General features: G+C 44.3%; 1 protein-coding gene across 2 annotated transcripts in view; it reads left to right on the top strand.

Annotated features, from left to right (window-relative positions):
* Nucleotides 1-378: 378 nt before the first annotated feature.
* The window catches only part of LOC147116954 (gap junction gamma-1 protein-like), a 209,717-nt gene continuing 184,861 nt past the window's right edge, over nucleotides 379-25,234 (top strand). For both annotated transcript variants that reach the window (XM_085987446.1, XM_085987447.1), the window contains exon 1: nucleotides 379-820. The gene's annotated coding sequence lies outside the window, so the exon portion shown is untranslated. The remainder of the gene's footprint in view (nucleotides 821-25,234) is intronic.

Consider the following 25,234-nt stretch of genomic DNA (forward strand, 5'->3'; position numbering starts at 1 on the left):
CAAAGATTGGTCGGGGGAGGGGAGGGGATTGGTTGGGGCAGGAGGGGGGTTAGGGATTGGTTGTGGGTGGGAGAGGGGAAGAGGAGGGTCAGGGATTGGTCGGAGGAGGTCAGTGATTGGTCTGGGGAGGAAGATGTCAGGGATTGGTTGGGGGGAAGGGTCAGTCATTGGCTGGGAGGGAGAGGGAACGAGCGGGTTCAGGGATTGGTCGGAGGGAGAGGGGGGTTCAGGGATTGGTCGGGGGTGAAGGGCGAGGGGGGTCAGGGATTGGTCGGGGAGGAGGGAGAGGGGGGCTCAGGGATTGGTCGGGGGTGGAGGGAGAGGGGGAGTCAGGGATTGGTCGGGGGAGGAGGGAGGGTCAGCGATTGGTCGGGGGCGGGCCTTCGCGCGCTCTAACCGCTCATGCTGACTGAGCTCGAGCGCCAACGGGACGACAATTCAATAAAATGGCAGAAGAAGAAGCGCAGCTTCTCACCTCGGAGCTTGTTGGCGTCCGCCCGTCTATCTCGGGGCGGCATTTCTGTGACAAATTCGATGGGAATTGGCAAAGGAATTAAGTTATGCCTTTCGGCTTTCCAAAAACAAATCTCTATATATATTTTGCTTGGAAAGTGAGGTGTGAGGAAATTATAACAATTTAATTTTTGTTGTTGAGGGGAGGAGGGTGGTTGTCGAAGGTCCCGAAAAAGCCAGTGAAAAAACGGTGATTGCACGGTGATGGATGTGGAGCTGCTGGACGGAGACGGTGCAGATGGCGAGAGAGAAGAGAACCAGGCAGCAAAACAATAACTGAGCGCAACCAGAGGGGAAGAAATCAAAAGTGAGTGAAGTATAAACACACACATACGCATAAACAAAATAACAGCTGATGTGCAGCTTTTTAAAAATTATATTTCTCTGCTGAGGTAATAATAACGAGTGGTACTTACAGGGCTGAGGCAGTGAATTGGATGTCGACTCTCAAGTCAAAAGAATGTGTAACCATGGACTAGTTCCTCAAAGGGGACCGTGCAATAAAAAGAAAGATGTGCATTTCTATAGCGCCTTCTACAACTTCAGGTCGTCCCAAAGCGCTTTACAGCCAATGAAATACTTTTTGAAGTGTAGTCACTGTTGTGATGTGGGAAATGCAGCAGCCAATTTGCACACAGCAAGCTCCCACAAACAGCAATGTGATAATGACCAGATAATCTGTTTTTAGCGATGTTGGGTGAGGGATAAATATTGACTAGGACACCGGGGAGAACTCCTTTGCTCTTCTTCGAAAAAGTGCTGTGGGATCTTTTACGTCCACGGGGGCCTCGGTTTAACGTCTCATCTGAAAGACGGCGCCTCCGACAGTGCCGCACTCCCTCAGCACTGCATTGGAGTGGTCAGCCTAGATCAAGTCTCTGGAGTGGGACTTGAACCCACAACCTTTTGACTCTGAGGTGAGAGAGACTGCCACCCACTTTGCCACAGCTGTCACTGAATAGTCCCTTAAAGAAGGACCATGGAATAATTACAATAACTTGTATTTATATAGCACCTTTTAATGTAGTAAAACGTCCCAAGGTGCTTCACGGGAGCGTTCTAAAACAAAATTTGACACTGAGCCACAGAAGGAGATTTTAGAGAAGATGACCAAAAGCTTGGTCACAGGTAGGTTTTAAGGAGCATCTTAAAGGAGTAGAGAGGTAAGGAGGCAGAGAGGTTTAGGGAGGGAATTCCAGAGCTTAAGGCACGGCCGCCAATGGTGGAGCGATTAAAATCAAGGATACTCGAGGCGAGAATTAGAAGAGCGCAGATATCTGACGGTTGTGGGGCTGGAGGAGATTACAGAGATAGGGAGGAGCGAGGCCATGGAGGTATTTGAAAACAAGGATGAGAATTTTAAAATCGAGGCGTTGCTTAACCGAGAGCCAATGGAGGTCAGCGAGCGCGGGTCATGGGTGAACGGGACTTGGTGCGAGTTAGGACACGGCAGCAGAGTTTTGAGTGGCCTCAAATTTACGTAGGGTAGAACATGGGAGGCCAGCCAGCAAGGAGTGTGTTGGAATAGTCAAGTCTAGAGGTAACAAAGGCATAGATGAGGGTTTCAGCAGCAGATGAGCTGAGGCAGGGGCAGAGTCGGGTGTTGTTCCGGAGGTGGAAATATGTGGTCTTAGTGATGGTTCAGATATCTGGTCAGAAGCTCATTATAAATATGACACCAAGGTTGCGAACAGTAGTTTAAAGACCATGGACTAATACTTTAAAGGAGACCATGGAATAGTTCTTTAAAGGCAGTGTTTTTCATGAAAACATTTATATGGCAAACCTTTTTTTTCTCTTTACAAACATGTGATGCAATTCTGTTAATAACACTGAACTGCTTCCTCCCATCACGAGCTGATGTGATTATGTTGAAAATCCTGCATGACTTCTCTGGCTGTTCTCCATCCCCAGACCAGAAACAATGAACACTACTCCCATCCCATAAAGACAGACCCCTTTAAACTTATAATTGAGAATGCGTTAAAGTGACATTGTCACATTTGTCCCAGCAGCTCAGTTGGTAAATGCTGGGATTAAGGAATGATCCAGGATTTGATCCCTGGTCTGTGCTGAGTTGGCTAATCTCAGTTGTTGGCAGTAGAGGTTCTGTATTTGGCCTCAGTGCCCCTGAGATAGAGGGTGGGAAAACAGTCTGGTTTCCACACCTGATCATTATACAGTGATCTTGCTGGAAAATGTTCATATGAAGATATCAGATGATGAAAGGATTGGACTTGCAATTGAAAGCCTGGCGACATTCATTGTCCAGCCTCTCACACACAGTCATAGAATTTACATTCGGCCATTTAGCCTATTGTGTTTGTGCTGGTGCTACCTCTTCAACTTGAGCTATCACTCTAATCTCGAACTACTTTTCCCCAAAATATACAACTTCACATTGAACTGCATCTGCCACCTAAATACCCACTTTGCTACCCTCGCGATATCCTCCTGCAATCTGCTGCATTCTTTCTCACAGTTTGCAATGCTTCTAATTTGGTATCATCAGCAAACTTCTTTTGTTTATGTCCAAGTCATTTATTATAAATGGAAAGCAAGAGAGGACTATAGAATAGTACTTTAAAGAGGACATTAGAACAGTTCTTTAATGAGTGTCCTCTGATTCTACTGTTCTGGACAAAGTGAAATGGCTTGGCTTGGCCTATATTATGTAGTCACTTTAGAATTTTAAAAACAGCAATTATATCACCTCTCAATCTTCCAGTGAGAAACTGTCCAATTTATGTAACTGCTCATAATACCAACCCTTCATCCCCTGAATCATTCTGATTGCCCCCTCGCTATGAGCCTATTTCGCGCTACTGCCACAGACCAATTTGTGGAGCATAAACACCGGCATGGACTGGTTGGGCCGAATGGCCTGTTTCTGTGCCGTATATCCTATGTAATGTAATTTCATTACCAGTGACTTCAGGAAAAGAGGAAAGAACAACAGAAAAAGGAGAAAATGGTAATGAAAACTGGCTGGCATATGTTTTCTGCCAGGCATAGGTTGCAGCCCGTCCTGAAAATTCTAATGGCCTTGCATTGGCTGGTGTGGATAGCTCACAGTGACACTGGTGCTGTATCTGATGTATTGTGAACTTTTGCAGTGCAGTTTTTGATTTCTTTTAATGAGTGTTAGCTGTGGCTCAGTGGGAAGCCCTCTTGTCTCTTGAGTCAGAAGGTTGTGGGTTCAAGACCAACTTGAACATGGAAAATCTAGGCTGACACTCCAGGGCAGTGCTGAGAGAGTGCTACACTGTCAGAGGTGCTGTCTTTTGGATGAGACATTAAACCAAGGCCCTGTCTGCGCTCTCAGGTGGACGTAAAAGATCCCATGGCACTATTTCAAAGAAGAGCAGGGGAGTTCTCCCCAGTGTCCTGGCCAATATTTAACCCTCAATCAACATTAAAAAACAGATTATCTGATCATTATCATGAGTATTAGCTGCAGCTCAGTGGGAAGCCCTCTTGCCTCTGAGTCAGAAGGTTGTGGGTTCAAGACCAACTTGAACATGAAAACCTAGGCTGACACTCCAGGGCAGTACTGAGAGAGTGCTACACTGTTGGAGGTGCCATCTTTTGGATGAGACGTTAAACCGAGGCCCCATGGACATAAAAGATCCCATGGCACTTTTTCGAAAAAGAGCAGGGGAATTCTCCCCGGTGTCCTAGACAATATTTATCCCTCACCCAACATCGCTAAAAACAGATTATCTGGTCATTATCACATTGCTGTTTGTGGGAGCTTGCTGTGCGCAAATTGGCTGCCGCGTTTCCTGCATTACAACAGTGACTACACTCCAAAAGTACTTTATTGGCTGTATAGCGCTTTGAGACGTCCGGTGGTTGTAAAAGGCGCTATATAAATGCAAGTCTTCTACTAAATACTAAAAAAAAGTGTCAGGAAATAACATTCAGAACTGTGATAATGTACAGGAAACTCTCGATTTACCGGCACCTAAATAACCGGAAATCTCTGTTAACCGGCAAAATGCAGGAGTAGGTTCAGGTAAGTTTTACTTCATATTAGTGGCAGTTCCTGGATCTGTGGCTGTGTAACTGGGGTTCGTACACTTGTTGCTAAGCAACAGGGACGCTTGGTCTGTGGCCAGAGTTCCTGCACATGTTGCTAAGCAACAGGGAAGTCTGGATTTGTTGCTGTGTACGGAGCTCGCGTACCTTTTAACTATACCTCTCTGTAATCCGGACTTTTTGATAAACCGGCACCACGCCGGTCCCGTTGGTGCCGGATAATAAAGAGTTTCCTGTAATTGCATTACTGAGATAGTTATTATGGGCCAGATTTTGCTGGAATGGGGCATCTCGTGCAATGCCCCGTTTAGTTAGATTAGTTCGTACATGTCTTTGTTTTGAAAAATGTTTACCCACAAAGTTGCTGGAAATGCGAACCGATAATGGCACAGCGAGGGAAATGGGCGGGGAGGGGGGGACCTTGGTGAACAACAGGACAAACAGTGTATCTCCTTAACCAATGAGATTTAAGGATTGAGAAATAAACAGAGGAAGGAAGGACTGAGATGGAGGGTGAATTAGAGTGGATGAATTCAATGTCAAATCAGGTACAGAAAGAGATCTTGGGTTCATGTCATGCTACATGTAACCCCACCTGACGTAGGGGCATCCAGACTCGAGTCGTCATTGGCTTGTTCTCTCTACACAGATGCGGCCGGACCTGCTGTGATTTCCAGCAAAGAAAATGTTTTTTGTCTGTTTTTCATACAGAACCCAGCATCTGCAACATTTTACCCCTTGTGACCCCACCTCATTGTTCTTTGATGTAATGTTTTCCTGACTGACCTGTTTGGACACCATTCACACCTTTGATTGCTGTGATTATCTCTCTGCCGAGGTGTGATAAATGGCAGTTAGAAAGATTACCTGTAATCATCTGGCATTATTCTCTGACTATGTAATCTGTGTCTATAGGCATCTCCCCACTTCACCTGACGAAGGAGCAGCGCTCCGAAAGCTTGTGATATCAAATAAAACTGTTGGACTATAACCTGGTGTTGTGTGACTTCTTACATTTGTCCACCCCAGTCCAACACCGGCATCACCAGACCATGACTCGGAAAAAGACCCGTTTATTCCAACTCTTTGCTTTCTGTCTGCCAACCAGTTCTCTATCCAAATCAATACCTTGCCCCCAATCCCATGTGCCTTAACTTTACACGCTAATTTCTTATGCGGGACCTTATCGAAAGTCTTCTGAAAGTCCAAATACACCACATCCACTGGTTCTACCTTATCTATTTTACTAGTTACATCCTCAAAAAATTCCAGTAGATTAGTCAAGCACGATTTACCTTTTGTAAATCCATGTTGACTTTGTCCGATCCGGTCACTTTTTTCCAAGTGCTCTGCTATTACATCTTTTATAATGGACTCTAGCATTTTCCCCACTACCGATGTCAGGCTTACCGGTCTGTAATTCCCTGTTTTCTCTCTACCACCTTTTTTGAATAGTGGGGTAACATTAGCTACCCTCCAATCAATGGGTACTGTTCCAGATTCCATCGAATGTTGGAAGATAATCAGCAATGCATCTACTATTTCTAGGGCCACTTCCTTAAGTACCATAGGATGGAGATTATCAGGCCCTGGGGATTTATCGGTCTTCAATCCCATCAATTTCCCTAACACCATTTCCCTACAAATACTGATTTCTTTCAGTTCCTCCCTTTCATCAGACCCTATGTTCCCCGACATCTCTGGGAGGCTATTTATGTCCTCCTTTGTGAAGACAGAACCAAAATATGTATTCAATTGGTCTGCCATTTCTTTGTTCCCCATTATAAATTCCCCTGATTCTGACTGCAAGGGACCTACGCTTGACTTCACCAATCTTTTTCTCTTCACATATCTATAAAAGCTTTTACAGTCAGTTTTTATGTTCCAAGCAAGCTTACTCTCATATTCTATTTTCCCTTTCTTAATTAATCCCTTTGTCCTCCTTTGTTGAATCCTAAACTGCTCCCAATCCTCAGGTTTACTGCTTTTTCTGGCCAATTTATATGTCCTCTCCTTGGATCTTATGCTATCCCTAATTTCCCTTGTTAGCCACGGTTGAGTCACCTTTTTTTGATTTATTTTTATGCCAAACTGGGATGAACAAATTCTGTAGTTCATCCATGCGGTCTTTGAATGTTTGCCATTGCCTATCCACCGTCAACCCTTTGAGTGACATTCCCCAATCAATCCTACCCAACTCGCGCCTCAGACCATCGTAGTTTCCTTTATTTAAATTTAGAACCCTAGCCTCTGAGACAACTTCATTCTCCATCTTAATGAAGAATTCGATCATATTATGATCGCTCCGACCCAAGGGATCGCTCCGACACAAGGGGCCTCGTACAACAAGATTGCTAATTAATCCTTTCTCGTTACATAATACCCAGTCTAAGATGGCCTGATCTCTGGTTGGTTCCTCGACGTATTGGTCCAGGAAACCATCCCGTAAACACTCCAGGAATTGCTCCTCCACAGTATTGATACTAATTTGGTTAGCCCAATCTATATGTAGATTAAAGTCACCCATGATGACTGCTGTGCCCTTATTGCACGCTTCTCTAATTTCCCTTTTAATGCCATACCCAACCTCCGCATTACTGTTTGGAGGTCTATATACCACTCCCACTAATGTTTTCTGCCCCTTGGTATTTCTCAGTTCTACCCATACAGATTCCACATCGTCAGAGCTAATATCCTTCCTTACAATTGTGTTAATCCCTTCTTTAACCAGCAATTCTACCCCACCTCCCTTTCCTTTTTGCCTATCTTTCCTGAATATTGAATACCCCTGGATGTTGAGTTCCCAGCCTTGGCCACCCTGGAGCCATGTTTCCGTAATCCCAATGAAATCATATTCGTTTACCTCTATTTGCGCAGCTAATTCATCCACCTTTATTACGAGTGCTCCTTGCATTAAGACACAAAGCCTTCAGGCTTGTTTTTTTAACGCTCTTTGACCTATTAGAATTATTATTTACTGTGGCCATGCTTGATTTAAACCGTTGATTTCTCTGACTGCCACTTTTGTTTTTCTCCTTCCTATCTTTTGCTTTTATCCTTGTTTCCCTTTCCTCTGTCCCCCTGCTCAGGTTCCCAACCCCCTGCCATTTTAGTTTAAACCCTCCTCCAGAGCACTAGCAAACACTCCCTCTAGGACATCGGTCCCGGCCCTGCCCAGGTGCAAACCGTCCGGTTTGAACTGGTCCCACCTCCCCCAGAACCGGTTCCAATGTCCCAGGAATTTGAATCCCTCCCCCTCGCACCATTCCTCTAGCCACGTATTCATCTGAAATATCCTTCTATTTCTACTCTGACTAGCACGTGGCACTGGTAGCAATCCTGAGAATACTACCTTTGAGGTCCTATTTTTTAATTTACCTCCTAACTTCCTATATTCAGCTTTTAGGACCTCATCCTGTTTTTTACCTATATCGTTGGTACCTATATGCACCATGACAACTGGCTGTTCACCCTCCCCTTCCAAGATGTTCTGCAGCCGCTCTGAGACATCCTTGACCCTTGCACCAGGGAGGCAACACACCATCCTGGAGTCTCGTTTGCGGCCGCAGAAACGCCTATCTATTCCCCTTACAATAGAATCCCCTATTACTATAGCTCTACCCCTCTTTTTCTTCCCGTCCTGTGCAGCAGAGCCACCCCTGGTGCCAGGAAGTTGGCTGCTGCTGCCTTATTCTGATAAGCCATCCCCCCCAACAGTACTCAAAGTGGTGTATCTGTTTGAGAGGGGGATGTCCACAGGGGACCCCTGCACTACCTGCCTGCGTCTAGTACTCTGTTGGTCACCCCTTCCCTTTCTGCCTGTCCAACCTTTACCTGCGGTGTGACCAACTGATTAAACGTGCTATTCACGACATCCTCAGCATTGCGAATGGTCCAGTGTGCATCCAATCGCAGCTCCAGCGCTGCAATGCGGTCTGCCAGTAGCTGCAGCTGGATACACTTCCTGCACACACAGTGGTCAGGGACACAGGAAGTGTCCCTGAGTTCCCACTTATCAATTATAATTAACAATTATCACGTCATTAAAGGGGAACTTGCGCTGTTAATTACTAGATTTACCTTTCTATGACGAGTTTAATGGTCAATTAATGTGCAAATACAGCAACTTCATTAAAATCACAGGGAGGTTAAGCGAGAAATGCTGTTTTCGCAAAGCTAATAATGGAGTGGCAGAAATTGGCCAGCAACTTGTGGCGATTCTCAATTCACGGGGTATCTCTTGCTACATAATTGCAGATTTGTGCATTAATAACATAGTTTGTCATTCAGACGCCTTTATTCTTTCAGCAAAATCTGGCCCATATATTTTTTCTTAAATAGCACACTATCTCCTAAGAGATATTTACCAGATCACAGTAAGAGTATTTATGAACTGTGTTATGTGCCCTGGTGCCTCATACAGATAAAATAGTCCCAAGTTTTATCCTCAGTCTGTGCTAAGTTGGCTCATCTCAGCCAGGGGGGCAGTTGGGGCACGATCATTGACATCAATATCTCAGTAATTTTGTTCCTTAGCACTGTTCAGTGATTTGTATTGAAAAAGGCGGATATGTAGATGTTTGGTAAGGAATGGATTCGATTCATGATTGTGCGTGATGACACGGTCTGGGGCGATGCATGGGGCTAATTTTAGCCTAACTCATCAGGCAGAAAACCCATGGGATCGGGTGATTTTACACTCCTCCCAATATCTTGCATTGACTTCAACAGAGAGTAAAATCGGATGGGGTATAAAACCAGTGTTGTACTCGATCCCGTCAGTTTCCTGATGGGCAGGTTAGGTTAAAGTTGGCCCCATGAAGCTTGGCCATTTGGGTGAGGTAACTCAAGACTGCCAGCATCCTTGGAACTATACCTCAGCAAGAGCAGCGGAGACAGGCGGGCGGACCTGCGAGAGAACGAGGCTGAGCGGCGGCGACTTTAAAAACAGCTCCGAGACCAGGTAAGGCCTCAGAGCAGCGGAGGCAGGCGGGCGGACCTGCGAGAGAACGAGGCTGAGCGGCGGCAGCTTTAAAAACAGCTCCGAGACCAGGTAAGGCCTCAGCAGCGGAGGCAGGCGGGCGGACCTGCGAGGGAACGAGGCTGAGTGGCGGCGACTTTAAAAACAGCTCCGAGACCAGGTAAGGCCTCAGAGCAGCGGAGGCAGGCGGGCGGACCTGCAAGAGAATGAGGCTGAGTGGCGGCAGCTTTAAAAACAGCTCCGAGACCAGGTAAGGCCTCAGAGCAGCGGAGGCAGGCGGGCGGACCTGCGAGAGAACGAGGCTGAGCGCGGCAGCTTTAAAAACAGCTCCAAGACCAGGTAAGGCCTCAGAGCAGCGGAGGCAGGCGGGTGGACCTGCGAGAGAACGAGGTTGAGCGGTGGCGACTTTAAAAACAGCTCCGAGACCAGGTAAGGTCTTCCAATCTCTGAAGTCCGAGGGAAGGAGAGAGGTAAAAAGTAATCCAAGTGTGATGTCACCAGAAAGCGGGTAAGTGATTGGTTGGTAAGTATTTACTCTTTCTCCTTCTTTACAAAACTTAAATTCTGTGGTTTATAGTTTCTAGGGTCTCTGTGGTGTAGCGGGGACTGCTGGCAGGCAAGCGCCCTTGAGTATATCATTAAATTGGTGGTATTGATTTAATTTAAATTAATTAAAGGGTAAGTCATGTCAGGACAGCCCAGCCCCGTGTTATGCTCCTCTTGCTCTATGTGGGAATTCAGGGACACTGCCGGTGTCCCTGACGACCATGTGTGCCAGAAATGCATCCATCTGCAGCTACTAGCAGACCGCATTGCGGCGCTGGAGCTGCGGATGGATTGGCTTTGGAGCATTCACGATGCTGAGAGGGTCGTGGATAACACGCATAGTGAGTTGGTCACACCGCAGGTAAAGGCTGCACAGGCAGAAGGGAAATGGGTGACCAGGCAGAGCAGTAGAGGCAGGCAGGTAGTACAGGGGACCCCTGTGGCCATCCCCCTCTCAAACAGGTATACCAATTTGGATACTGTTGAGGGGGATGACTTACCAGAGGAAGGCAGCAGCAGCCAACTTCCTGGCACCAGGGGTGCTTCTGCTGCTCAGGAAGGGAGGAAAAAGAGTGGGAGAGCAATAGTGGTAGGGGATTCCATCGTAAGGGGAACAGATAGGCGTTTCTGTGGCCTTAGACGTGACTCCAGGATGGTTTGTTGCCTCCCTGGTGCCAGGGTCAAGGATGTCACTGAACGGCTGCAGGGCATTCTGAAGGGGGAGGGTGAACAGTCAGAGGTCATGGTTCACATTGGGACCAATGACATGGGTAGGAAGAGGGATGAGGTCCTGCTGTAGCGATCAATAGCATGTCATTCTATAGTGGACACTAGGTGGAGCCGTAGAGCTGTATATAGCTGTATGTATAAGACTACACTACCCAGCTATATATTATATTAAGACTACATTACCCATGAGGCTAGTCTACCCACAAGGCAGCAGTCAAGATGGAAGCCTCTACAAGATGCTGTACAAGTCCACATGTGCTCAATAAAGTAACTAGCAAAAGCTAGCTGTGTTCATAAGAATGTCTATTTATTAATGAACATAACACTGCAGCAAGAATTTAGGGAGCTAGGTAGCAGATTAAAGAGCAGGACCTCAAAGGTTGTAATCTCTGGATTACTCCCGGTGCCACGTGCTAGTGAGTATAGGAATAGGAGGATAGAGCAGATGAATGCGTGGCTAAAGAGTTGGTGCAGGAGGGAGGGTTTTAGTTTCCTGGATCACTGGGCCTGCTTCTGGGGAAGGTGGGACTTGTACAAGTCAGACGGGTTGCACCTGAACCAGAACGGGACAAATATCCTTGCGGGGAGGTTTGCTAGCACTGTTCGGGGGGGTTTAAACTAAAATGGCAGGGGGTTGGGAACCTGAGCAGGGAGACAGAGGAAAGGGAAACGGATAAAAGCAAAAGATAGGAAGGAGAAAAACAAAAGTGGCAGTCAGAGAAATCAACGGTTTAAATCAAACATGGCCACAGTAAATAATAATTCTAATAGGTCTAAGAGCGTTAAAAAAACAAGCCTGAAGGCTTTGTGTCTTAATGCGAGGAGCATTTGTAATAAGGTGGACGAATTGGCTGCACAAATAGAGGTAAACGAATATGATTTGGTTGGGATTACGGAAACGTGGCTCAAGGATGGCCAAGACTGGGAACTCAACATCCAGGGGTATTCGATATTCAGGAAAGATAGGCAAAAAGGAAAGGGAGGTGGGGTAGCATTACTGGTTAAAGAAGGGATTAATACAATTGTAATGAAGGATATTAGCTCTGATGATGTGGAATCTGTATGGGTAGAATTGAGAAATACTAAGGGGAAAAAAACATTAGTGGGAGTGGTATATAGATCTCCCAACAGTAAGGCGGAGGTTGGGGATGGCATTAAACGGGAAATTAGAGACGCGTGCAATAAGGGCACAGCAGTCATCATGGGTGACTTTAATCTACATATAGATTGGGCCAACCAAATTAGTAACAATACTGTGGAGGAGGATTTCCTGGAGTGTTTACGGGATGGTTTCCTGGACCAATATGTCGAGGAACCAACCAGAGGTCAGGCCATCTTAGACTGGGTATTATGTAACAAGAAAGGATTAATTAGCAATCTTGTTGTACGAGGCCCCTTGGGTCGGAGCGATCATAATATGATCGAATTCTTCATTAAGATGGAGAATGAAGTAGTTGACTCGGAGACTAGGGTCCTCAATTTAAATAAAGGAAACTACGATGGTCTGAGGAGCGAGTTGGGTAGGATTGATTGGGGAATGGCACTCAAAGGGTTGACGGTGGATAGGCAATGGCAAACATTCAAAGACCGAATGGATGAGCTACAGAATTTGTTCATCCCAGTTTGGCATAAAAATAAAACAAAAAAGGTGACTCAACCGTGGCTAACAAGGGAAATTAGGGATAGCATAAGATCCAAGGAGACGACATATAAATTGGCCAGAAAAAGCAATAATCCTGAGGATTGGGAGCAGTTTAGGATTCAACAAAGGAGGACAAAGGGATTAATTAAGAAAGGGAAACTAGAATATGAGAGTAAGCTAGCAGGAAACATAAAAACTGACTGTAAAAGCGTTTATAGATATGTGAAGAGAAAAAGATTGGTGAAGTCAAGCGTAGGTCCCTTGCAGTCAGAATCAGGGGAATTTATAATGGGAAACAAAGAAATGGCAGACCAACTAAATTCATACTTTGGTTCTGCCTTCACAAAGGAGGACACAAATAACCTCCCAGAGATGCCGGGGAACATAGGGTCTGATGAAAGGGTGGAACTGAAAGAAATCAGTATTTGTAGGGAAATGGTGTTAGGTAAATTGATGGGACTGAAGGCCGATAAATCCCCAGGGCCTGATAATCTACATCCCAGGGTACTTAAGGAAGTGGCCCTAGAAATAGTAGATGCATTGCTGGTCATCTTCCAGAACTCGATAGACTCTGGAACAGTACCCATGGATTGGAGGGTAGCTAATGTTACCCCACTATTCAAAAAAGGTGGTAGAGAAAAAGCAGGGAATTATAGACCGGTAAGCCTGACAACGGTAGTGGGGAAAATGCTAGAGTCTATTATAAAAGATGTAATAGCAGAGCACTTGGAAAGCAGTGACAGGATCGGACAAAGTCAACATGGATTTTCAAAAGGTAAATCATGCTTGACTAATCTACTGGAATTTTTTGAGGATGTAACTGGTAAAATAGGTAAGGGAGAACCAGTGGATGTGGTGTATTTGGACTTTCAGAAGGCTTTCGATTAGCGTGCAAAATTAAGGCACATGGGATTGGGGGCAAGGTATTGACTTGGATAGAGAACTGGTTGGCGGACAGAAAGCCAAGAGTTGGAATAAACGGGTCATTTTCCGAGTGGCAGGCAGTGACTAGTGGGGTACCGCAAGGATCGGTCCTAGGACCCCAGCTGTTCACAATATATATTAATGATCTGGACAAGGGAATTGGATGTAATATCTCCAAATTTGCAGACGACACAAAGCTGGGTGGTAGGGTAAGCTGTGAGGAGGATGTCATGAAACTCCAGTACGATTTGGACAGGTTGGGTGATTGGGCAGAAACATGGCAAATGCACTATAATGTGGATAAATGTGAAATTATCCACTTTGGTAGCAAAAACAGGAAGGCAGATTATTATTTGAATGGCAATAGATAGGGAGAAGGGGAAGTGCCACGAGACCTGGGTGTCCTTGTGCACCAGTCGCTGAAGGTAAGCATGCAGGTGCAGCAGGTGGTTAAGAAGGCAAATGGTATGTTGGCCTTCGTAGCAAGAGAGTTCGAGTACAGGAACAAGGATATCTTGCTACAGTTGTACAGGGCCTTGCTGAGACCACACCTTGAGTACTGTGTGCAGTTTTGGTCGCCTTACCTGAGGAAGGACGTTCTTGCCATGGAAGGAGTGCAGCGAAGATTCACCAGGCTGATACCTGGGATGGCAGGAATGACGTATGAGGAGAGATTGTGTCGATTGGGCTTAAAGTCACTGGAGTTTAGAAGATTGAGAGGGGATCTCATCGAAACCTATAAAATTCTGTCAGGCCTGGACAGACTAGATGCAGGAAGGATGTTCCTGATGGTCGGGGAGTCCAGAACCAGGGGTCATAGTCTAAGGATAAGGGGTAAGCCATTTAGGACCGAAATGAGGAGGAATTTCTTCACCCAGAGAGTGGTGAACCTGTGGAATTCTCTGCCACAGAGGGCGGTGGAGGCCAATTCATTAAATATATTCAAGAAAGAATTGGATATATTTCTTAAGGCTAAAGGGATCAAGGGATATGGGGAGAAGGCAGGAACAGGGTACTGAATTTGGATGATCAGCCATGATCTCATTGAATGGCGGAGCAGGCTCGAGGGGCCGAATGGCCTACTCCTGCTCCTATCTTCTATGTTTCTATGTCAGCACAATCAGGAAGGAATGGGAGAAACATGCAAACAAAAGAACTGCATTTCTTTATTGGACTTTGGCAATGGTTTGTTCGCAATCAATTGTGATGATTTTTTATCAGCAGTAATCTGACAAACAAAAATAATATTTTTAATTTAAAAAAATTAGTTAATTGCAAATGGAGTAGTGTACTGCAGCTCTGCTAAGGTGCCATTCTGAATGTGGATGGCCTGAACAGACTAGAGTTGTCAGTTTCACCCAGAGCCTTGATAAACCACTTGATATATTTAATAGGCTGGGTACACTATACAGCTTGTTATCGATACTAAGTGAATTTAGCTTTGCAGTGATAAAAAATTAGATTTTGCAAAATTGTGACGATGTCCGAATCCAATTTTGGAAGCAATAGGAGGTTGGTTGATCCCACTGTGGTTTTGCACCAGCTTTAGTACATACGTAGCTTAAAAAGCTTTGCCTGCCTGTGAATGTTTTAAAACTTAATTTATAATCATTTTAATGATGGCAAAGAGCCAGCAAGACCGCAATTGTTGTTGATATTTAAGCTGCATTCAGATGCTGGAGAGTGGAGCTGCACGAGTGCACAGACTAATATTTTCCCTGCCCAAAGAGCCTCAAGGGCCAGCAGTGGAAGGTGAATTTGTTAACGTGTCACTGTCAATAAATTCCATTATGGTAGTCCTTCATATTTGAAGGTGACAGCCTTTGTTGGAAAGAGAATCAGGCTTGATGACTATTAAGGCCAGTATGAGAGGGTCGAGCTCTCCCGTATGTTTCACAGACCCAAACAGCCTATCTGGAATCGGCAAACTGCTGCTGGTCAGATTTCTGCTGCTGCTACTTTTTCATGAAATCCCGCAATGATGCTGGTGGTCTTGGCATGCTTCAGGATCTCAGTCCTGCCACTTGCTGTGCACGATAGACCCTCGGGTGTTGGAGGTAGAGATGTTGAACACATCTAGAGTTTACGTCCATATAGAGGGCTACTTACAGCTTTGTTGTGAATTTGATCCCACGCTGGATACAGACATGCTTTTTCAGACCTTTCAAAGGCAGAGCTGACTTTTCTGATTCAAGTGCATCATTTGAAAATACATTAGCCAGACAAATGAGCCAGTTGATAATTTTTTGTTTGGTATTATCAATGGTGGTGATTGGTTGATGTAGCATTTTCTGGTACGATAGCAAAATACTGCAGATGTTGGAAATCCGAAATAACAACAGAAAATGCTGGAAAAACTCAGCAAGTCAGGCAACATCCGTGGAGAGAAATTTGAGTTGACGTTTCGGGTTTGACCCTTCTTCAACTCAAATTTCTCTCCACGGATGTTGCCTGACTTGCTGAGTTTTTCCAGCATTTTCTGTTGTTATTTAGCATTTTCTGGTGTTGGCTGATGCATGATATCTGTTATCTTCAGGCTTAAAATAAGTTCATTAGTTGGTTTGTTGCTCTGGCAAGCTGGTTGATAATGGACTCCAGGTCTTGCTGAGTGTGTGCCTCTGGAGCATCTACAAACAAAAGCTGACATATGTCCTCTTCTGTGATCTTTGATGTGCGGAAGTATAGGTAAACACCCACAGCTACACGTCATGAAACACAAAGAGGCTAGACATTCTTGTTCGATGCCATTTATAGGGCAAAAGGCTTAGACAGCACTCTTATCGACACACACTCTATCAAGCTATGGTGCTGACACATAATCTGGACAAATCTCTCTGGGCAGCCAACCTTCCATAGACCATGAAGACCATTTCAGCAATGCTGCAGTTTATGCCTTTGGGAGAATTGAGTAATTACACTTTAATAAGCAGATGATTTGAGACGCACTCCAGTGTATTTTCCTGTCTAGCAAAAGAAGTGAAATTCTGCAATAGTTACCATAGTCACTACTCTCTTCCTTCTGGTTGCAGATTGTAACAATTATTGAATGGTGACTGGTGCCATTGAAAGTCAGGAGGGAGGTTTTTCTTGTTGGAGGTGGTTCTTGTCTGGCACATATGTGGCACGAATGTTACCTGCCACTTGTCAGCTCAAGTCTGGATTTTGTCCAGGTCCTGCTGTAGGCTGGCATGTGATGCTTTATCATTCAAGCACCATGGGACATTTTACTATGTTAAAGGCACTATATAAATGCATGCTGTTATTGGAAGAATAGTGAACGGAGTTGAACACTATGGAATTGTCAACAAACAGCCCCACTCAGGGAAGATCATTGCTGAAGAAGCTGAAGAGAAATTCCTGCGTTGATGTCTTGGGACCTCCACCAACTATGACCCTCTTCCCATATATAAGGTATGACTCCAGCCGCTGGAGGGTTTTCTCTTTGACCCCGACTGCCCTATACTTGTTGAATTCTGTCTTGATGTCAAGGGCAGTTATTCGCAACTCTGTTCTGGCATTTAGATCTGGCATTTAGATCTTGCATTTATGCCTGGATGAGGTTTGTAGCCAAGTAATTCTGGCAGAACCCGAATCGAGCATTGATGAGCAGTTTATTTGTGAGCAGGTACTGCATGCTGGTACTATTGATGACTCCTTTTTTTGTGGATAGGACATACATGAGCAATTTTGCACATAGTGCATGGTGACCCTAGTGCCATAGCTATACTTTAAGAGCTTGGCTGGGGAGGTGGCTGGTTTTGGTGTACAGATATTCAACACTACAGCTAGGATGCTGTCGGGGCCCATTTTTTTTTTACTAGTGTCAACTGCATTCAGCTGCTTCTTAATGTCATGTGGAGTGCACTGAATTGGCTAGAAACTGGCATCTATGCTGATGAGGACTTTGGGAGGAGGCCAAGTAGGATACTTCACGCAGTACTTTTAGCTGAAGACACTTGAAAACAATTCAGCTTTCTGTCTTGCACTCACTTGCACATGATTAAGGATAGAGATGTTCATTGAGACCCCACCTCTGATCATTTGTCTGATTCCCCACCATCATTCTTGGCTTAAAGTCTACTTCATTGACCAAGTTTTTGGTCATCCCTCCCAATGGTTCCTTCTTTGGCTTAATGGCCATTTTCTTCTTAAGCTGTTCCTAAATCTGGTCGTTCGGGTGCGAATGCATCTGTAGCGTCTCCCAGATGGCAGGAGGGCGAACAGACTGTGGCTGGGGTGGGTAGGGTCTTTGATGATGGACCGTGACCTCCGTAAACAGCGTTTCTGGTATATGTGCTCTATGGTCGGTAGCCGGGTGCCGGTAATGCGTTGGGCAGTTTTGACTACCCGCTGCAGGGCTTTCCGGTCATAGTAGCTACAGCTGCCATACCATACTGTGATACAGTTCGTCAGGATGCTCTCTATTGTGCAGCGGTAAAAGTTAGAGAGGATCAGGGGTGACAGGTTACATCCCTTCAGCCGCCTTAGGAAATATAGGCGCTGCTGGGCCTTCTTGCAAGTTGTTGTTGATGTGGTAGGGCTATACGACCTCAGCCAATGGAGAGGGGACACCATTACACTCTTCACAGAATTACATAGATCACGGAAGCAAGGCATTCAACACAACCAGTCTGTGTTGGTGCTTATCCTCCACACGAGCAGCAGTGCTAATCAGGTGCCCGCCCTCTTTCCATATCCCTTTGTCCCCCTATCTTTCAATGCAATTTAATCTATTCTTAAAAGGTGACATGGCCGCTGCTTCAATCACTACTGCATTCCACACCCTCTGTATAAATAAAAGTTTTCCCCCTCTCTGTCCTAGCTCATTTATATTTAATCTTTTCTATGTATCTCCTCATTCCAGGCCCCTCAGCTACTGGAAGCAGTCTGTTTATGTCTATCTATACTATCACTTCATAATTTTAAACACCTCTATTAATTCACCTCATAATCTCAGTTCTAATGAAAATACATCCAATTTTTCAAATCTTTCTTTGTATTTATATTTTCTCATACCAGGCAGCATCCTAGAAGTGAAAAGTTGGTATGCTTGCAGCCATATAAGAACATAAGAACATAAGAAATTGGAGCAGGAGTAGGCCAATCGGCCCCTCGAGCCTGCTCCACCATTCAATAAGATCATGGCTCATCTGATCCTAACCTCAAATCTTCTATCACTCTCCATCCACCCGAACCCATGTGATCTCCCGGGAGAGGCGAAAAACCAGATAAAAGACCCAATGGCCAATTTGGGAGAAAAAAATCTGTGAAATTCCTCTCCGACCCATCTAGGCGATCGAAATTCTTCCAGGAGATCACTCTGTCCCTATATTTTCTACAGTACTTACCTTCTGTAAAGGCAATCTCCACCCCAGCCAGGAACAGGAATAAAACCATCTCCTGAAATCTAACACAGAATTAGAACACAGTAGGAGCAGAACCAGGCTACACGGCCCCTGGGCCCACTCCACTACCCACAGGGCCATGACCATTCCGAACCTAGACTCATGTCCAATTTCCTGCCCGCTCCCCGTAACCCTTAATTCCCTTTACTTCTAGGAAACTATCTATTTCTGTTTAAAATTTATTTAATGATGTAGCTTCCACAGCTTTCTGGGGCAGCAAATTCCACAAACCTACCACCCTCTGAGTGAAGAAGTTTCTCCTCATCTCAGTTTTGAAAGAGCAGCCCCTTATTTTAAGATTATGCCACCTAGTTCTAGTTTCACCCTTCATTGGGAACATCCTCACCGCATCCACCCGATCAAGCCCTTTCACAATCTTATATGTTTCAATAAGATCGCCTCTCATTCTTCTGAACTCCAATGAGTAGAGTCCCAATCTACTCAACCTCTCCTCATATGACCACCCCCTCATCCCCGGGATTAACCGAGTGAACCTTCTTTGTACTGACTCGAGAGCAAGTATGTCTTTTCTTAAGTATGGACACCAAAACTGTATGCAGTATTCCAGGTGCGGTCTCACCGATACCTTGTATAACTGCAGCAATACCTCCCTGTTTTTATATTCTATCCCCCTAGCAATAAAAGCCAACATTCCATTGGCCTTCTTGATCACTTGCTGCACCTGCATACTAACTTTTTGAGTTTCGTGCACCAGGACCCCCAGATCCCTTTGTACTACAGTACTTTCCAGTTTCTTGCCATTAAGATAATAACTTGCTCTATGATTTTTCCTGCCAAAGTGCATAACCTCACACTTTCCAGTATTGTATTCCATCTGCCAAATCTCTGCCCACTTACTTAGCCTGTCTATGTCCCTTTGCAGGTTTTTTATGTCCTCCTCACTCACTACTTTCCGTCCCATCTTTGTATCATCTGCAAACTTTGATATGTTACACTCGGTCCCCTCCTCCAAATCGTTAATACTGTATAGATTGTAAAGAGTTGGGGGCCCAGCACTGACCCCTGCGGAACACCACTAGTTACTGGTTGCCAATCTGAGAACGAACCATTTATCCCAACTCTCTGCTTTCTGTTAGAGAGCCAATCCTCCACCCACACCAGAATATTACCCCCAATCCTGTGATTTTTTATCTTGAGCAATAATCTTTTGTGTGGCACCTTGTCAAATGCCTTTTGGAAGTCTAAATACACTACGTCCACTGGTTCCCCTTTATCCACCCTGTATGTTACTTCCTCAAAAAACTCCAGCAAATTTGTCAAACATAACTTCCCCTTCATGAAACCATGCTGAGTTTATCCTATTAAATTATGTTTATCCAAATGTCCCGTTACTGTCTCCTTAATAATGGACTCTAACATTTTACCAACCATAGATGTTAGGCTAACAGGTCTATAGTTTCCAGCCTTCTGCCTACTACCCTTTTTAAATAAGGGTGTTACATTAGCAGTTTTCCAATCTGCCGGGACCTTTGCTGAGTCCAGGGAGTTTTGGAAAATTATTACCAATGCATCCACAATCCCTACCGCCACTTCCCTCAAGACCCTAGGATGCAAGCCATCAGGTCCAGGGGATTTATCCGCCTTGAGTCCCATTATTTTACCAAGTACCACTTCCTTAGTGATTTTAATCGTATTTAGTTCCTCCCCCCCTAGAGCCCCCTGTTTGTCCAGTGTTGGGATATTCTTAGTGTCCTCTACTGTAAAGACTGATACAAAATAATTGTTCAGTGTTTTTGCCATCTCCATGTTTCCCACAATTAATTTCCCGGTCTCATCCTCTAAGGGACCAACATTTACTTTAGCCACCCTTTTTCTTTTTATATAACTACAGAAACTTTTGCTGTCTGTTTTTGTATTTTTTGCTAATTTACTTTCATAATCTATCTTCCCTTTCTTAATCAATCTTTTAGTTATTTTTTGCTGTCTTTTAAAGACTTCCCAATCTTCCATCCTCCCACTAGATTTGGCTACCTTATATGCCCTTGTTTTTAGTCAGATACTATCCTTAATTACTTTACTTAGCCACGGATGGCTATCTTCTTTTACACCCTTTTTTCCTCAGTGGAATATATTTTTTTTGGAAGTTGTAAAATAACTCCTTAAATGTACACCACTGATCATGTACCGTCTTACCCTTTAATCTATTTTCCCAGTCCACTCTAATCAGTTCCGCTCTCATACCTTCATAGTCTCCTTTATTCAAGCTCAGCACGCTTGTTTGAGATCCAACCTTCTCACCCTCTAATTGAATATGGAATTCAACCATGTTATGGTCACTCATTCCAAGGGGATCCTTTACTAGGACATTTAATTAATCCTGTCTCATTACACAGGACCAAATCTAAGGTTGCTTGCCCCCTGGTCGGTTCAGTTACATACTGCTCAAGAAACCCATCCCTAATACACTCAATGAACTCATCCTCAAGGCTGCTCTGCCCAATTTGATTTGTCCAGTTAATATGATAATTAAAATCCCCCATAATTATAGCTGTTCCCTTATTACAAGCCTCAACTATTTCCTGATTAATACTCCGTCCAACAGAGTTGCAACTGTTCGGAGGCCTATAGACTACACCCACTAGTGTTTTTTCCCCCTTATTATTCCTTATCTCCACCCAAACTGTTTCACTATCCTGCTCCTTTGACCCAATATCATTTCTCTATTATAGTGATTCCTTCCTTTATTAACATAGCCACCCCACCTCCTCTCCCTTCCTGCCTGTCCTTCCTGATTGTTAAATAACCTGGTATGTTTAATTCCCAGTCATGGTCACCCTGCAGCCATGTTTCTGTAATGGCCACAAGATCATACCCATATGTCGTTATTTGTGCCGTTAACTCATTCATTTTGTTACAAATGCTACGTGCATTCAGATAAAGAACTTTCAAATATGTTTTGTAACACTTAGTTCCTGTTTTTTCCCTTTTTAGTACTTTACTTTTTACTCCATACCTTCTGTCCCTTCCTGACACGTTCTGTTTTTTAATTCCCCCACTGCTACCTAAGTCTATGACCTTCTCTGTTGTCATTTCTATTATTTGCTCTCTAGAAACCTCCCCGCCCCACTAATTAGTTTAAAGCCCTCTCTACAGCCCTAGTTATATGATTCGCCAGGACTCTAGTCCCAGCACTGGCCAAGTGGATTCCGTCCCAACGGAACAGCTCCCTCCTGTCCCAGTACTGGTGCCAGTGTCCCAAGAAGCAAAACCCATTTCTCCCACGCCAGTCTTTGAGCCACGCATTTAACTCTTTAATTTTATTTATCCTAGCCAAATTCGCTTGTGGCTCAGGTAATAACCCAGAGATTATTACCCTTGAGGTTCTGTTTTTTAATTTAACCCCTAGCTGCTCATACTCCTTTAACAGAACCGTCTTCCTTGTCCTATCTATGTCGTTTGTACCAACATGGACCACGACAACTGGATCCTCCCCCTCCCACTCCAAGTTTCTTTCCAGCCCAGAAGAGATGTCCTTAACCCTGGTACCGGGCAGGCAACACAGCCTTCGGGACTCCCGCTCTTGACTGCAGAGAACCCTATCTATCCCCGTAATGATACTATCCCCTACCACTACAACATTTCTTTTTACTCCCTCCACTTGAATGGCCCCCTGTACCACGGTGCTGTGGCCAGGTTGCTCATCCTCCCTGCAGTCCCCGCTCCCGCCCTCACAGGGAGTAAGAACCTCGATCCTGCTTGACAAGAGCAAGGGCTGCGTCTCCTTCAACACTACATCCTGGATCCCTGTACCTTCCTCACTCGTAGTCACACCGTCCTGTCCCTGACCACGGACTACATCTGCAGTAATTAACTTCATAGGTGTGACCATCTCCTGAAACATAGAGTCCAGGAACTTCTCCCCCTCCCTGATGTGTCGCAGTGTCTGAAGCTCGGTCTCAAGCTCTTTAACATGGAGCTTGAGTTCCTCTAGCAGCAAACACTTATCGCAAATGTAATCACCGTGAGCCTCAATGGGGTCCACCAGCTCCCACATTTCGCAACAGTGACACATCACCTGTTCACCCATATCTATGTAATTAATTAAATTTATTATTATTAGTTATGAAGGCCCTCTGCCCCGATGAAGATGATACTATTACACCACTATTCAATAGGACTTACCAACTTAAATGCCTCCTTTGGCACATCATCTCTCCTCCAAGGGAAAAAGTTATAACTTGGGTCGGCCAACTTTGCATCAAAGCTAACGGATACTGTTTAATAAGTAGTATAACAATAACCTATACTTTAGTCAGTTCACCTGTGAGTGAATGGAGGAAGCCATGATCAATTGGGCTGAGATATGGATTAACTGGGTTAATCCTGCCATTTTTGTCCTGGTCCCTAGGGCTGGCAGAGAGAGCATTGGGAAACCAGGCTCTGTCCCCTCCCCCGACATTTACGTATTCATGTCCTGTGGGCAGGGAAGGGACACTGGCAGGAAAAAAGGAAGGAAATTGAGTGTGGGGCCAGAACCTCACTGCCCAATTTAACCCCCTTTTCCACCGCTAACCTGCCTTATTTAAGACGGTTTAGCAGAGGAAAATCCAGCCAATATGTAGGTGGGCAGAACAATGGAAGATGTAATTTAATATAGACAAATATAAAGTACTGCACGTAGGAAGGAAAAATGGGCAGCACATACTCCATGAATGGTGCTGATATAGCTAAGGATGAATTTGAAATAGACCTAGGAGTCTTCATAGACTCAACATATTCAACCAATGCAGAGCTGCAATTAACAAAGCCAATGGAATATTGAACTTTATAGTCAAACATATTCTACTCTCATTGAAACTAATGCAGAGATAAGGGTGCTCATGAGGTTTGGGTTTGGCAGCTCACATTAATAGATATAACCATAAATAAATGTTGACATACCAAAAGCTACTTGAAGCCCTACTGTGCTAGTGGATGGGTATTGCGATTGTGTTGACACCTACAACAGCCTAAGCTACTGTTATAACAATGGATAACAGCCAGTAGAAATCATTTTTTTATTCTTTCTGATTTTTATCCACCAGTTTTCTGACTTCTTTCCTGAAGGTGTTGTTTTCCTGTTGATACATAGTTCTATGAGCACTGGGCATTCTTAAGAACTTGCCTGTGGAGCCATCATTCATGGGTGTGCCTTAACAGTGAGTGTCAACAGACTATTCGCCTAAGGGGGCAGGGAGGTCACTCTGAAATGTGCTCCTGTCCTCGCCCGTCATCCATGCAAGAATTTGCTAGTATGGGGTACTGAATAGCAATCGGGTGGAAATACCTGGTCAGTTTTTTTCCTCATTAATCTAGGGCACTGCGGTCAGTTGTTTGTAGAATCCCTACAGAGATCAGCTAACTCAACATAGACTTGGTACTCCAATACTGTGCAGCTGAGCATCATGATGATTTTACCATTTGCGCCCTAAAACCACAATCTATTTATATCTTATTCAAAAATGTTGCACCTGCTTGCATTTCCTGTCTCTACAACTTGACTTCCTGTTGTCACATTTTTTTGTTAACTTTTTCACAATAAATTCTACATTTATAAAAGAGTTTTGCTTATGTAAACTCACCACTTTGTACAATCTGGCCACCAGGTTCACACAAGTTATTCAAAATCCTTTCTAATGTATAAAATAAAATCTGCCATTTTTTTTCTCAGTAACTGACATTTCTAATGTCCAAAATAAGTTTCTAATCAAATTTTTTAAACATATTTCTCAATAATATTATTTAGTTTATCCATTGTTACTTTTTGTGTCTTTTAATAGTTTCATTAAATTTTTACTTGAAGGCCTCGATCTCAAAAGCCTGGGCTTGCACATGATTTTTTGCTCAGAGTTGTAATTCTGCAGTCTGACATGTGCAGTGCACCAAATATCCCAGGGTGCATCAGTAACGTTAAGTCAGCTATATTGATGGAATTTATTTGTTTAGCTTCTAGTACTTTCTGCTCAGTAGCTTTTCTTCAAATAATTTGCAACGTAGGTTAGCAAGGCCATTAAAAAAAAGAAAACCAAGCACTAGGGTTTATTTCTAGAGGGATAGAATTGAAAAGTAGGGAAGTTATGCTAAACCTGTATCGAACCTTGGTTAGACTACACTTGGAGTACTGCGTACAGTTCTGGCCATATTATAAAAAGGATATAGAGGCACTGGAGAGGGTGCAAAGAAGATTTACACAGATGATACCAGAAATGCGAGGGTATACATATCAGGAAAGGATGAACAGGCTGGGTCTCTTTCTCTTGAAAAAAGAAGGCTGAGGGGTGACCTAATAGAGGTCTTTAAAATTATGAAACATTTTGATAGAGTTGATATAGAGAGAATGTTTCCACTTGTGGGGAAGAGCATAACTAGAGGTCATCAATATACAGGAAACTCTCTTTTTTAACCGGCACCTAAAAAAAAACTGGAAATCTCTGTTAACCGGCAAAATGCAGG

Source organism: Somniosus microcephalus, chromosome 5 (assembly GCF_052327205.1).
Source record: "Somniosus microcephalus isolate GS21.2 chromosome 5, FLI_Smic_1.0, whole genome shotgun sequence".
NCBI classification, from domain to species: Eukaryota; Metazoa; Chordata; class Chondrichthyes; order Squaliformes; family Somniosidae; genus Somniosus; species Somniosus microcephalus.